Raw genomic sequence first — 15,493 nt, 5'->3', positions numbered from 1 at the left:
GGAGCTCTAGACCTCTGTCCTGGTAACCTTGCTCCCCTCACCTTGCCTCCATGGGAAGGAAAGTCTTAGGGCCTTGCTTCTGGGGCTGATGGGACTTATTACGTCATAGCTCCTTGAACCTTAAGGATCCACATGAGCCATGAGACTAGGTTTCCTAGCACAGTGCTTCCGAGATGCAGTGGCTGTGAAGATGGGGGATGAGGGTCGCTGTGGGTGGCAGGGACATTTGTGGGTAGGATCAGAATCCCATACCAGTGGGTCAGAGTGGGGTTGGGAGGCGGGCTGGATCAGAAACAGCGAGATAAACATGTAGTTAGAAGAGAAAGTTGAAGATGTAAACAGATGTAGCTGAGGGACCTTCCTAATGTCCCTGCCCCGGCCTCCTACCCAGCAACTCTTACTCTGCCCAATGCTTGCATCCTCCTGGGAGTGCTCCCATCTTGAGCATGGGGTGCTCCCATCTTGAGCATGGAGTGACCAAGATGGGAGCATGCCCAAGCATTTGAAGGCCTTGACTAAGGGTGAAATTAGGAAAGTGGAGCAGTTTTCAGCCCAGGGATGAAGCTTGAGACCTTTGATGATGTAATTAATGCCTTCCTATTTAATCCATGACTGCACCTTGGAATCAGCCTTCTGAGAACCACCAGTGAGAGTGGTTCAGCAAGATAGCGGTTCTCTTAGAGTCAGGGGCTTTGGATGGACAGACGGTAGTTGTGCTCTGAGAGTTATTGTAAGCTTGAAATAAGCTCTGTGTGTGTGTGTGTGTGTGTGTGTGTGTGTGTGTGTGTGTGAGAGAGAGAGAGAGAGAGAGAGGGAGGGAGAGGGAGAGGGAGGGAGAGAACCGTTTTGAGAAATCGAAATCTGATGGTGCATTAAAGAATTTAGAACTCCAGCTGAAGCCTGCTGAAACCTGTTTCCAGAGCCACCCCCCCCCGCCCCCTGCACCGTGCACCGACAGGTTTTTAGAAGCTGTCAGAGGTCTCAGTGCAGGTGGAGAAGTCACAAGCAGCTTGATTACAAAGCAAAATGGGGGACGATCATAGGGAGAGATGAAAACAGATATGTGGGTGGTAGAAATTTCACAATTTTATATTTATTGTTGGGTGAAGTTGATTATGAGATGTGAAAGTCTTGCATCTAATTTACTTATCAATGTAATAAGCGGACACAACAGTTTGTTCTTCGGGTTACAGGAGGGAAAAAAATAAAACAACCCCAAGCAAGCAATTTCTGTTCTAAAATACCCAAACCACTCAAATAAGTAACGGTTGCCACGTCTCTGGTTGGTGTATCTAAGAGTATAGGATCTATTAACACTCTCCAGCTGAGGCACTTCAACCTCCTGCAGCTCAGGGATGGTTCAGAGGCCTGTGAGGTGGGCAGATGAGTGAGTGCTTCGTAACTGCAGATCGCTGACATCCTCTGGAGGAATGATGTGCAAGTGTGTTTCAGGAGACTGGAAACCACAGCAGTCACATGGGTGCATATGTCTCAAAATTAGTGTTTTGTTCCCAGGAAGCAATAAATGAATGAGTGAATGAATGAATGAAATGAGATTTGAGACTGGGGACCCATACCCCTGTCTTGTATATTCTGGGGTCACTCTAGTACTTTAGCCTCCAGTTCTGCCCTCATGAGCTGTCATAGTTTAACTTGTGAGAGTTCCAAATGAACACACATAAGAGATTGGGGTCTGCAGACTGGAGAGATGGTTCAGTGATTAGAGCGTGTCTCCCAGAGGACCCCGGTTCAGCTCCCAGCAGCCATGCTGAGTGGCTCACAGCCACCCATACCCAACTTTAGTCCCCCAGCACAGACACATAATTAAAACAAAAGAATAGATCTTAAAAACAAAGACTAAGGTTCCGAAGGGAAAAAGAGAAGGGGGGCTAATTAGTGATGATAAAGTAGAGACATTTACTGTGAGCTAGAAATTGTATTTACTACAGCGTTACTATGTATGGAATGACTCTTTGATCTTATCTCTTTCCAACCTAGCAGTCATGTGACTTTGAAGCGCCATATTATCTTCAGCTTTCTTTATTGACATGAGAATTGGACTCAGAATCCCAATCTGGAGGTTTAGGCACAATTCAAAATGCCACTTGGACTCTGAAGCAAAGTTGCTACTCTGGGCTTTGGCTAATGAGCTCATTGGTTCTTGTCAGGTTTCTTGTATCTAGATACAGATACAGGTGTCCTGTATCTAAGTTTACCTCTTTTTTTAAAAATTAATTTATTTATTATATAAATGAGTAACACCAGAAGAGGGCATTGGATCTCATTATAGATGGTAGTGAGCCACCATGTGGTTGCTGGGAATTGAACTCAGGACTTTTGGAAGAGCAGCCAGTGCCATCTCTCCAGCCCTAAGTTTACCTCTTAAAGAATAAATTTTGTGGAGGATTAAACAAAGCGTGTGTGTTACTAGGGAAATTCTAGGTATGTGCTGAATCCTGGGTTAGCATCAACTGTGATTGTGTTCTTGACTAAGTCTGGCCTTATACATACAGGTAGAGGGTGTAGCTAGGTATCTCCAAAGCTCCTCTGATCCGACTGCTATCAAACAAGGAGGGCTGGTTCTTCATATGCATTGAGGCTGGAGACAGGGAGACACCTCCCTTGAGCCTGGGTGCTGTCTTCTGTCAGTGAAGAGGAGACAAGGTAAAGACCTTTGTTAGACTATAAACTCCTTAAGTGTTTCCTTGTCCCCTAATGTCGTGTCTGGGAGCAGTGGACGGCCAGTAAACTGATAAAGAAAGTATCAAAAATGCCACTTTACCAGTTGTGTGGTAGCGGGCCTCAACTGCTTTCTTAACCTTTTTAAGCTTTGAAATGCGTAACATAAAATATGTGTAAGGCTTTGGCGCTCTCTGGTGGACAGAGTTATACCGCAGGAGTCCTTGGGTTTGCTTTTCAGACTCTAGATTCTGACTTGTGTTCAGTATTTTAGGAGCGAGTTGTGTCAAATAGACACATTGCACTATGTTGCCAGTGTGGATGTGGTTCCTTGTCATGACAGAAAGTGGTTCATATGCCAGGGGTCATTGCTTTGTCTCGTATTACTGTCCTTTGTCCAAAATGTTTGCTTCTAAAAATTTGTAGAGTGGGTTCCTTCATTATTCTTCATAATAGTGCAGTACCTAGATGTGAATGTGAAGGCTGAAAAGGCTAGGCTAAAAAAAAGAGAATAGGAAACACTGCAGATCCTCTACTGAGGAGTTGTATCTAGAGTGGAAAAAGGTTGGAGCAGGAAGATTCTTCAGTCTGAAAAGGTGCTTGCTGTTAAGTCTGACAACCTGAGTCCAAACCTGGAAGCTATATACTAGGAGAAAACAAACTACTGCAGCTGTACTGTGACCGCCCCGTGAACACACACGCACGCGCACACACACACACACACACACACACTTTAAAAAAATCCAAGTGTTGAGGCATTTGTATGCCACAGAAGCATTGGAAAGTGTTGGTTTGAATCATTAACCAGAACCCCACTATTCAAAAGCAAAAGTTACCATACTCAGACCCAGAAACCTAAGCGAGCTGGCAGGTTAGTAACTCCAGCTACAAAGTAACCCAGTTTGGCCTGTGAATGCTGTGAGAATTGTAGTTAAGACATCTGGAAGGCCTTGGACACGCTTTCTAACGTTTCCTCTGCTTTCTCAATGAGAATCAAAGAACGACAGTGTGATTGGAGGCGTTGTTGATTGCTTGGAGTTCACACTGTGCTTTGTCCCGTTACAATGTATTTTGTCAGATAGCATTCAATCTTTGTTTCTGGGGTTGCAGAGGAAGTGACTGGATCAGTAAAATAGATTCAGAAACCACAGCTGGATGAGGACAGAAACCATAGCTGGCACTGAGAGTTGGTACCCAGTCCTGGTGGACCCTGAGGATGTTCAGTGTCCACCATACCCCGCTAACCTTGAAGCTTACTGTTGTCGCTGTTATTATGACTGTCTGAGGTTGTAAGTAGAGTCTCACCTACACTTTGTGCGTACCAGCTTTTAGTATTTGTGTATGGTTTTTCTAAATGTATTCCATTGACAGTAGGTTTTATCCTTGGTGGCTTCTTGCTCTTCAATGCCCAAAGAACTCCAGATAGTCAGCTCTCAGCAGAATGATCAGACTCCCTGTGTTTTATCTTATTTGTTCTTTTGCTATCTACCGGGGTTCTAAACTCAGTTTCCTCACTTCAGAAAGTATCACTGAAAATCACTCAATAGTTGATAAAGTCAACAAATAGCCTTGAAAACCCAGTTAACATCTACTATCTCCTAGGTGGAGTATAAGCTTATATGACAAGTGGTAGCACATATTCTCCAACCCCCCACATACACATGTGCATACAAATGCACGTGCGCGCGCGCACGCACACACACACACACACGTGCATACACACAAGCACACCCTTACAAACATGCACAGAAATATATGTCCACACAGAGACTCACACAAACAAGTATGCATACACACAAGCACACACAGAAAAATATGCACACATATAGGGACATGACACATGTCTACACACAAATGCACACAATATGCACACAGATGTACACTCATGCATGTCGTGCATACATATATACATACACACACACATACACATGAGTATGCATATGTGCATACATAGGTACACATATACATCATCGTATGTCCCAGGAAGCTGTCCCTTGAAAGTGAAAATGGAATGGCCTTATAGCTCTGAATAAGTGAAATTCATTTTAGTTTTGTTAGTACTTATCTTTCATATGACAGATGATATGAAGCACTTCTTTTCCAAGCCCATTGGCATTGATAAATAGATACATAATTATTGGCTTAGAAAGAAGCGAAGATATCACCAACCACCCCCTTTAGGGGAATTATTTATATGAGAGCTAGAAACCAAGAATTATAGAATAGAGTTAATACTGATTATTTAGTTCATGCAAGGGCAATTCATAGAATGCTTTCTAATTATAAACTATTTAAGTATACATATTTATGTGTGTTGGGGGTGCCAGTGCATTCACATGGGTGTCAGTGGATAACCTGCAGGGAGTTGGTCCCTCTACTCCTTCATGTGGGTCACAGGGACCAAACTCGGGTCATCAGGCTGACCTTCACCCACTGAGCCCTCTAACTGGCCTAATAAATAGATTTAAACATTGAATTTGTGCATTAACTTAGAGCTAAGACAGTCACCATCACATCTACCAAGAGTTATCTAAATGGGACACTTCAGGGGTCATCTGTTTTGACTGAGTGCTAAATTTGGGTCATTTTTTTCTTTTTGGTAGTGTTATCATTTGGGTGGGGAACGTCCGCCGTGGGCTCATGTGTTTGAACTCTGTTCCTCTAGTGGTGGCACTGGTCCAGATGGTTATGGAACCGTTCGGAACCATGACTTGAGGCAGGTCGGCCATTGTTCTTTACTAGATAGCAGAGTCCTATTTCCTGTCTGTTCTCTCTTTGCTGACTATAAAAGCAATTTTCATATGTGTGTCTATGTGTATGTGTGTATATGTGTGTGCATATGTGTTTGTGTGTGTGGTGCATGTGTAGGTATGATGTGCACATATGTGTTTGTGTGTATATGTATGTGTGTGGTATGTATGTGTGTGTGGTGTGTGTGCATGTGTTTGTGTGTATGTATATGTGATTATATATACATATATATATACATATACATATATATATATATACATATATATATATAGTGTGTGTGTGTGTGTGTGTGTGTGTGTGGTGTGTGTATGTGTGTGTGTGCGTGCACTTGCACACATTTCTTGGAGCCTGTGTGGAGGTCAGAGGTCTTTTAGTTGTTTCTCTTCTACTTGTTGATGTGAGCTGCTCAAAGTGACTCCATTTTATTCTAGTTTCGGCTAACTTCTGGCTGAAAAGCTTCCCAGTGCCCTCCCACTCCCCAACCCCCCCCCCCCACTAACCACATCCTGGTGGCAGAACGGTCTCATGCAGTCACACCTGCAGCTTCCGGTCTCATGCAGTCACACCTGCAGCTTCCGGTCTCATGCAGTCACACCTGCAGCTTCCGGTCTCATGCAGTCACACCTGCAGCTTCCGGTCTCATGCAGTCACACCTGCAGCTTCCGGTCTCATGCAGTCACACCTGCAGCTTCCGGTCTCATGCAGTCACACCTGCAGCTTCCGGTCTCATGCAGTCACACCTGCAGCTTCCGGTCTCATGCAGTCACACCTGCAGCTTCCGGAGGTCCACTGTTTTACAACACAAAACCAATTTGTTTTAATCAGATGAACTGAAACTTTCAAAACTTCTGCCCCCCACCCCCGGCCCACACCTGGGGTGATGTGATTGTGGGGTTTGGCTTAATAAACCCTACTCTGCTTCTGAGAGTCCTGTCTGTCTTGAGCCCACTGTTTTGAACAAAGGACTCTTAATCTGACCTGCAATGAGTGGTGTTCTCCTGGGTCTTCGGGGCACAGCAGAGGAAGGTCTCTGTTTCAGTTCCTTCTATGTTGCTGTCATCAAAAGCAGGATCAAAAGCAAATTGGGGAGAAAGCTTATTTTAGTTCATAGGTTCATTATCTTGGAAGGCAGGGCAGGAACCTGGAGGCAGGAACTGAGGCAGAAACCACAGAGGAGTGCTGCTTACTGACCTGCTCAGCCTGATTTCTAATAGAACCTTGGACCACCGCTAAGGAGTGGCAGCATCCGCTGTGGCCCCTATCCCATTAACAGTCAAGAGGATGCCTCATGGGCTTGCTCAGAGGGCAGCCAGATTGGTGTAATTTCCCAGTGAGGTGGCCTCCTAGTTTGTGTCAGCTTGACAAAAACTAACCAGTGTAGTCTTCTCCCCCCACCCCCTCACCCGCCCCACTGTGCAGCCTATTCCAGGCTGGCTTGGCCCCTGATCTTTTAGGCCAGTCTCCGGTCTCCGCCTCTCATCTTTCTGTGAGAGATTCAATACAGCAAGAACTTTATACCCACTGAGCCATTGCTCCAATCATCTCTGTGCTTCTTAGAATAAAAAACTGATTTTGGCAGCTTTAAAACTGGTATGAGAAAAGCACATGATTCTAGAAGAAAACAATGCATATTGTTTTGAGAAGAAACACTGGCCTGTTATGCTGCAGCTGTTGCGATGAAGTTATTTCTCCAGATAGCTGGCTTTAAGGCAAAAACAATTTAGACCCTTTTAAATTGAGGGCTTAGTCTTTTGGAAAACTAAAGATTCACTGGGTACAAAGAAAATGATTTATTGTACCAATTATAGCCTACTGGCATATGAAATGCTCGTTTTATGAGCCGGCCCTGCCAAATGTCCGGTTATTTCAGCCACTAAAGTCTATTTTTATGGAAATAGATGTCTGCTCTCATTGGTGCCGCCCCTGGCAATACAGATGGGCTATTTGTCGCTCTGTTCCAGCCTGTAGAAAGCCTGGTTTGATGTTTGAGTTGGATCTGAACCAACTAGCTTGTGATGGATGCCGGCATCTACTTGATCCTCCCTCGTGATCTTCAGCGTTCAGGTCTGCTCTAAGCACGCATACAACGCTGGTCCCTGAAAGCACGGGCTTTCCCATCATGGCCTTGGGCATTTTAAGAACTGCAATGTGAGCTAGCACGGTTGACTGCTTTCAAATACTTCCCAAATGTCATCAGCGTAAATAATCTTTTGTCTCTTATTTATGAAAGGACCACTGAGCTCATAATCAGAGGTCCTTTATGACGCAGTTGTTTTCTGATATGTAATGAATGAATGTAGCCATTCTCTCAGGATGGGGTGAGGGCAATTTTGAAAACATGTTTCTGAATCGATTTCGTTTCACACTAACTTTCTCTTAAGGTCTGACCGCCTCTTGTTTCTCTCCGAGTTTCATTTGTTTTTATAAAGCGCCCTCTTGTGGTTTGAGTGAGAATGGCCGGGGCTCTTAGGTTGGAATACTTGGTCTCTAGTTGGTAGTCGCAAATAACATTGCTATCAAGGCATCACTAGGATTCATTTGTTTCTTGCTTTCCTTAAAAAATATTTTAGATTTATGCCTGTGAGTGTTTTGCTTGCATCTATTATGGGTACCCTGTGTGTGCAGTGCCAGAAGAGGGCGTCAGAGCCTCTGCACCTGGAGTTAAAGATGGTTGTGAACTACCATGTGGATGCTGGAAGCTAGACCTAGGTAAGTCCTCTGCAAGAGCAGTCATTTTTAGTCCCATTTCTTCCTTTCCTTTATTTATCTAACAGATGTCTGTTGACTGCCTGCCATGTGTAAGGGTCTGCCAGGAGCTAGGCACAGGGCACTTAAATGTAAATGACCTAGAGAGAGCATGTATTTGTTTTCTTTGGGGTCATACGATGGCTCTTCATGCCCCCATCATAGTGGTACCACTGTGAAATATTTGCCAAGCCTTCACGTAGTGCTAGGCACTGAGATACTAATCGTTATTTGACTATGAATTTTTCATGATCCTACTTGTGCACGAAGGCACTGGTATGTAAGCACCCATTAAGAGATCTGCCCCCATACAGCTAGCTAACTCTCATTGTTTACACATCTAATACAGCTTTATAAGATTTTAAGTTTCAAAAGGGCCTTGCCTCGGTGTGGCTCAACCTGCTTCCTCTGACAAAATGGTTGAATTTCTCAAAGTCAATGCAGAGCCAAGCTTCTGTGGACCTTTGTTTGTTTGGACTTAGCACGACACACTCTGGTTTCTCAGCAGGTAATGGAGAACCCTCCTGCAGAAGGCTAAGCTACTCACCAGGCAGATCTGGACTCTCCAGGACAGTTTTAGCTCTTGCTCATCTAGGACATAAGTCCAGTCTCTTCTTTCTCCCCAGTGTTTTGGCAGCCTCTGTGTCTCTTGCCAAGTCAGTGTATTCCCTTTACAGTCTCTTGTTTGCACTGTAGCTCTCCCGGCTGGTGTGTCTGCAGATGTGAAGTCTCGAATGGAGTCTCCGTCTTCCCTTCTCCACTTAGTGGTTTATATGTTTCTCAGTGTCATTTCTGGATACGCTTGATGCTTTTCCCCCTCTTGAATGTGCAGACGTTAAATCAGCAGATGTACCAGAAGTTGCTACACGGCTTTGTCAAGCTTTTTCTCTGTCACTTATAGGCAGTTAATATTGGGAAAGTTGTATTAGCTGTATATATCTTAAGTTCCTAACTCAAAAAAAAAAAAAAAAAAAAAAGCAAAATGCCTCTCTTAAGAGGGTGCTGGAAGAATCAAATAAAATAATACAACACTTCCCATGGTAAGACATTGATAACAGTTGGCTTATTATTCCTGGATTGGTAGAGAATGTTAATAACTTCCATCGGCATGTGTTTGTGAGAGGTGGTAGGACCTGCCAGGACCCCATGGGAGAGCTGGAGGGGGGAGGAAGGATAGGGCTCAGGATGGCAGGTGAGCTTATATCTGATACCTGGAGGTCCAAGCAGGAAGTGTGGAAACAGAATTGTTGCTGAGTTCTTGCACTTGGTTAAAATATGAGGCTAAAGAAGTGGGGAAGATTTGTCAAGGCATAAGAAGGCTCATTTTCTTAGAGTGATGTCTGTGTCAGTCCCTCCTCCCCGTCTTCAGAAATGACCACCAAACTGTCCTGGGAAGAAATGGCACCAAGAACTGAAGGATGAGGAGAAACCACGGGAGCAGATGCCACAATTAGGTCATGTGGTGAAGGGCCAGAAGTCAGCGTTGGGATCAGCCCAGAGCAGAGCAGAGAGTGTGAGCCCTGGGCTTGTGGAGTTGGGCTGTGGGCCTGGTTGTGGGGCAGCTGCTGTGAGCAGGGAAGCTATGGAGAACCTGGCTAAGTTGTAAGGCCCTTATAATCAATGAGAACTTAGCTGTGTGTAATCAGATCTCTTATGGGGCTGCCTAATGCACACTACACTCTGCTAATGCTGTCTGTCAGTGTGGCACAGATAACGAGAAATAGATCTGAGGGCGATTTTTAGAGGAAAGGCTTTGCGGCTACAATTCATAGTCATTTTCCTTCGTGATAGAAATGGAATGTTTCATTTACAATCTTGTTTTTATTCACATGGGTAGTCTGAATAATGCTTTCATTAATGTAAATATGTATGGTGTATTTAATACTTATGGTTGGAGAAATGATAGGGAAAACCCCCACAAGTTAAGTTTTGCATCTTGCTGTCAGTATAAATTGTATTTAGAAGGACGGACATTGGTCTGTGGGATTAAACCCCAAGGGAACTTCACCGTACAAGAGCCCATGGTTGTTTTAGGTTGCAAGGCAGAGTTGATTTAGGAATTAGTGTCTTATCTAAATTTTTTATTTTTCCTAAAGGTAGGACTTTCTCTTCCTCTCTTCTCCTTCCCTAGCTGCCCTTAGTTGCATGGCAGGGAAGGACTGTGGGCTACTCCTCACACCTAACTATTCACCTCTCTCCAAAGTTCATAAATGACTGGCACTTCATGTTCTTGCTGGGCCTGGCTGATAGCCAGGGGTGTCTGGCTATCCCAGGCTATGGAGGCTCCCTGGCTAGTCCTTTTCACCTCTTCTCCTCTAATGTGGCATGCTCCTCACTCTTGACTGCTGCCACTCTCCCTTGGCGTCTGGATTTCTGGATTCTGTTGGAATCTTCTTTCCCTCTCACCCAAAGCCTTAGTTGATCTTGAAGGACCTCTGCATGTCAGCCCAAGTACATTGATTCTTGCTATCTCTCTCTTTCTCTATGTAACATCATTATCTATCTATCTATCTATCTATCTATCTATCTATCTATCTATCTATCTATCTATCTACCTTTATATCTACCTATATCCATCAATTTATTTACTGGTATGGTCTCTTTATGTATTTCAGGCTAACCTCAGACTTGTGATTCTCCTGACTCATCTTCCTGGGTGCTGGGATCACTGGTGTGCAGCACTATGCTTGGCAACCATTTTACTTTTAGAATTATTGGATCTGGGGCTGGTGTGATGGCTCAGTGGGTAAAAGCCCTTGCTGCCAACCCTGACAACCTGAGTTGAATCCAGGGTACCCACAAGTGGAGGAAGAGAACAACTCCGTAGAACTAACTTCACCACATTGTTCTCTTGTGTGCACACAGAGGCACATAAAAGAGTAAAGCACTCACTGGATCTTTAGTTTTGGAGAATAAGCACACACACAATTTTCTTTGTATTTCTTGTGTCTAACTAACTTAGTGTGTCTAATTCTGGGACAGTTGAACAAATGTTTGCCAAACTAAACAGAAACAGAGAGAGTTCTTGGACTCTGTAATGTCTTAGGAATATAGTCTTTTTCCCTGGCTTGTTATCACTAAAAGATAAAACGTCATTATAACTACTCAAAAAGCCAAAAACTAACTAGTGACTGTGATTTAAGAACCACTCAGGAAACCAAGTGGCACGAGTCCTTTATCTTGTCACACCAGTCTCTGGAAATACCAAGATCAGAATGACTTAGGGGCACATTTGTCCTCATAGTGATCAGGGGGTGACATTTGCCCACGTTGTAGCTCTTCAAAGGTCTTCATTTAATAAATGCATATACGAAGAAAATGCACTGCTGACCATGACTTATGTGCCTGCCTTTCAATCCCAGGATTCAGAGGTAGAGGCAGGAGGATAATTAGCCCACCACCAGCCTGAGTTACATAGTGAGATTTGGATTCAAAAATAAAGAAAAAATGTCAAGCCAAGGGGGAACTCAAAAAAATACTTTAAACATTATTTTCTTATGTGTATAGGTGTTCTGGCTATATGCACACCACATGTATGCCTGGTGCTCATGGAAGCCAGAGGAGGGTTTCAGATCCTCTGGAACTCGAGTTATAAATGGTTGTGAACCACTGTGTGGGTACTGGGGATTGAACCAGGGTCTTCTGGAAGAGTGCCAGTGCTCTCAACTGCTGAGCCCGTCTCTAGCCTCCACTAAGAGAACGTTTGGATTACTCCTTTTGTTTTGTTAGCATAAAAGGTCACAGTGTAATAGCAGTGGTGTTGGAAAAAGCCTGCAGTCTGGCCTGTTTTGGTGACAGCTTTCTCTTAACACCCGATGAAGAGAGTGGCCCTATCTGTTGTTCCTTCATGCACCTATACACTGCCCATTTACTTCCACACACACCTGTGTACTGCTCACCCTGGGGCTGATGTGTGAGCCTGCATCAACGTTCCCCTCACCTGAGGCTGTGTGCAAGCATCTTAAGACTAACAAGCTTCCATTGCTTCACATCGTCCATAGGCTAGGAATCTAGGAGATGCTTCTCCGAGGGGCTGTGGCTCAAGCTTGCTCTGTGGCTTCCGTTGAGAGGTGTCTGGCGAGGGCTGGATTCTCCAAGCCACTACTGGGTGGCTAAGGCTGCAGACTGGGGGCTCTGCTCCCTCTTTAGGGCACCCCCGCAGGTTGCTAAGGGTGCTGTTTTCTCCAGAGCAGGGATATAGGACGAAGTCAGCATGTTCTCAGGGCAGAAGACTGGTGTAATGTTTCACCTCAGAGGTGAGTTCTCTTGCATCTATTGTACCCAAATCATTAAAATAGATTATTGAAAACTTATCCTCACTAGATGAGGAACTAAGCTGTTTTCCTGAGCAGAGAGGTAAGGGGAAATTTTCATCTGTAACTATGTTACAAAAGGTCAATAGCAATGAGCTTGCTGACTGGCACTAACGGGGAAGACAGATGTCTCCATAGGTGGTTCGCCTTGTGGCGTTTTCAGATTTGTGGTCAAATAATATGTGGTCACAAGGTTTTCATCACCACGTACCTTCTTCCTCTTTTCTGGCTTCTGTTAATTGTGAGCAGTCCAAGGTATTTCAAACTAACTATTTCCTAGAGAAAATGAATGAGTTCTAAAGGGAAGGTGCATAATGATATAAAGTCCACAATTAGAAATAATCATGTATACACAGTACACATAATTATTTTGAAACTTGGATTGCTGGCTAATTTTACGTCAACTTGATGCAGACTAGAGTCATCGGAGAGGAGGGAACCCATTTGAAAACATGCCTCTGTAACACTGGGCCATGGGCAAGCCTGTAGAGCATTTTATTAATTAGTGATTGAATGGCCCAGCCCACTGTGAGTGGTGCCATCCCTGGGCTATGGTCCTAGGTTCTATAAGAAAGCAAGCTGAGCAAGCCACAAGGAGCAAGTCAGTAAGCAGCATCCCTCCATGACCTCTGCATTAGCTCCTGCCTCCAGGTTCCTGCCCTGCTTGAGTTCCTGTCCTGACTTCCTTCCAGGATAGACAGTGCCAGGAAAGCATAAACCAACTAAACCCTCTCCTTCCTGCATTGCTTTTGGTCATGGTGTTTCATCACAGCAATTGAAACCCTAAGACACCTGCCAGGCATAATTTTCACTTAAAAATCTAGAGATTTAATTTAATTTTTTGTATATAATGGATTCATCATAAATTGGTATTATCTAATAAGTGTAGGCAGTAGTAAATGATTACAAAAGATTGGCATAGTTCTAGAAAAAAAATTCTCTTGTCATACATTTTCTAATAGGAGTCAGGCTTCATCTAAATAACTGAGCATAAAGGAAAGCTTATTTTAGCTTTCCCTAATATATCCACATTGATTAGAATTAAATATTCAATATCAATAAAAAGAATATTTTATTCATATTAACAAATAAAACTGATCTATTTATTGACTAGAGTCAACTAACAGGAAAAAAATGTCGTTAATTGGAAAATTTCCCAATTTACCCCCTGTGATTCCAGGCAAAAAGCTGTTCAGAGTACAAATTAGGTTAAGGATGAAGCCAGCTAGAGACTTCCCAGTGAAAGCCACTCTAAGGCTCATATCACTCTCTTATGGCTGGAATATGGCCTTCCTTCTGCAGATACTAATGGATCCATGCCATACCCACTCCAGTGGAGTCTGCGTGACAAGTCCAAAAGTTTGGCCACAGTCTTGAGACAAAAAGTTTCATGGAAACTGGTCTCCTGGAGGCCTTGGCGTCCCATAACACAGAAGATTTGTCTTTGCGATAGTGTGGAGGGTCTTGCATGTTTTTTTTTCAGTATTGCTTTATTATAAATGTCCCCAAGGAATGATTTGACAAATAGCTAAGTTAGATTGAACATTGCTTCCTGGCGTTTACCAGTGTCGCAATATCCTAGGCAGTCTTTGAGCCGACCCTTGGCTTAGACTTTCGTAAGAATGTTACTTATTCAGACAAAATGCCTCCAGAGAGATAGTGAAAGAAATCAGGCATTACAGCTTACTAGATAAGAGCTAGAAATCTCAGGGCTATTTCAACAAAGTAAACTTAGAATTCTCATTACAGACATGAATGGCAGACTACATTACATAATAGTAGAAAGAAGGTTGTGGTTTAAGGAGGAACTGAGCTGGGTGTGGTGGCGCAGGCCTTTAATCCCAGCACTCGGGAGGCAGAGGCAGGTGGATTTCTGAGTTCGAGGCCAACCTGGTCTACAAAGTGAGTTCTAGGATAGCCAGGGCTATACAGAGAAACCCTGTCTCGAAAAACCAAAAAAAAAAAAAAAAAAAAAAAAAAAGAGGAACTGGAGTATTGTATTATTCATAAAAAGGTTAATAGAACGGAACTCCCCGTGGTGCATGTTTTTCAATAGGCCCAGAAGAATAATATAATTAGGTATTTAATAAGTGATCCCTGGTGGTGGGTTAAACAATCTACTAAAATTGCACCTGGGCATATAGCCCTCTCATCTGGCTCCTAAAAATAGCTGACTTTAGATAGGATTGACCTTATCTCAGTTGTAAATACTGCCTGGTTCCTGCTAAGCTTTTTTTTTTTTTTTTTTTTTTGAGACAGGGTTTCTCTGTATAGCCCTGGCTGTCCTGGAACTCACTTTGTAGACCAGGTTGGCCTCGAACTCAGAAATCCACCTGCCTCTGCCTCCCGAGTGCTGGGATTAAAGGCGTGTGCCACCACACCCAGCTCCTGCTAAGCTTTTATGTATGCATTTTTCTGTAAAGAGTCATTATGCATCAGATAACCTCGATGCACCTTGGCTAATGTACCACCTAACTTTCTTGTTTTTCTTCTGTATTATAAGTCTGATGCTCACTTTGAGAAATTACATTCAGATCCAACACTCTCTCTAGTGTTTGTGTCTGTTTGTCACTTGCCTATTTCTTGCCCACCTGAGTACCAGGACCCTGATTTCTCCCCCAGGTTGAGAAACTGACTGAGTCCAGCCCGTGACAGATCCAAGTCAAATTTCAATCTAATCATAGAGGTCTAAATTCCAGTGGTTTTCTTTCAGTGGAGATCACAGGGCTTTGGTGTGATTGTCTTTCTCTTTACTTAATAGTAATTTGTGTGTATGTGTGTGGCATAGTAAAGTGGAAATTTCTGGTTTCTTGGAAACTCAGCTTTGCTGGGGCAGACAGGTGAAAGGATCTTTTACATAAGGAGACATAAGTGAAATGATGTTTTGCTGAAGCAGATACCTGAAAGGATGTTGAAGAAAACACGTGAAAGAATGTTTTGCTGATGCAGATACAGTTAAGAGGATGTTTTGCTGAAGCAGACTTATGAGAGAACGTGTGAAGTTT

At 43.6% G+C, this 15,493-nt stretch overlaps 1 long non-coding RNA gene across 1 annotated transcript; it reads right to left on the bottom strand.

Moving 5' to 3' along the window:
* Window positions 1–1,067: 1,067 nt before the first annotated feature.
* On the bottom strand, window positions 1,068–6,810 carry Gm26519 (predicted gene, 26519). The gene is made up of 3 exons (NR_166586.1): window positions 6,409–6,810; window positions 5,931–6,219; window positions 1,068–2,642 (listed from the first exon to the last, which is right to left on the bottom strand). It is a non-coding gene; the product is annotated as a predicted gene, 26519 (long non-coding RNA).
* Window positions 6,811–15,493: the final 8,683 nt, after the last annotated feature.

Source organism: Mus musculus, chromosome 5 (genome assembly GCF_000001635.26).
Source record: "Mus musculus strain C57BL/6J chromosome 5, GRCm38.p6 C57BL/6J".
Taxonomy (NCBI): domain Eukaryota; kingdom Metazoa; phylum Chordata; class Mammalia; order Rodentia; family Muridae; genus Mus; species Mus musculus.
This window is presented reverse-complemented; position numbering and strand designations above follow the sequence as displayed.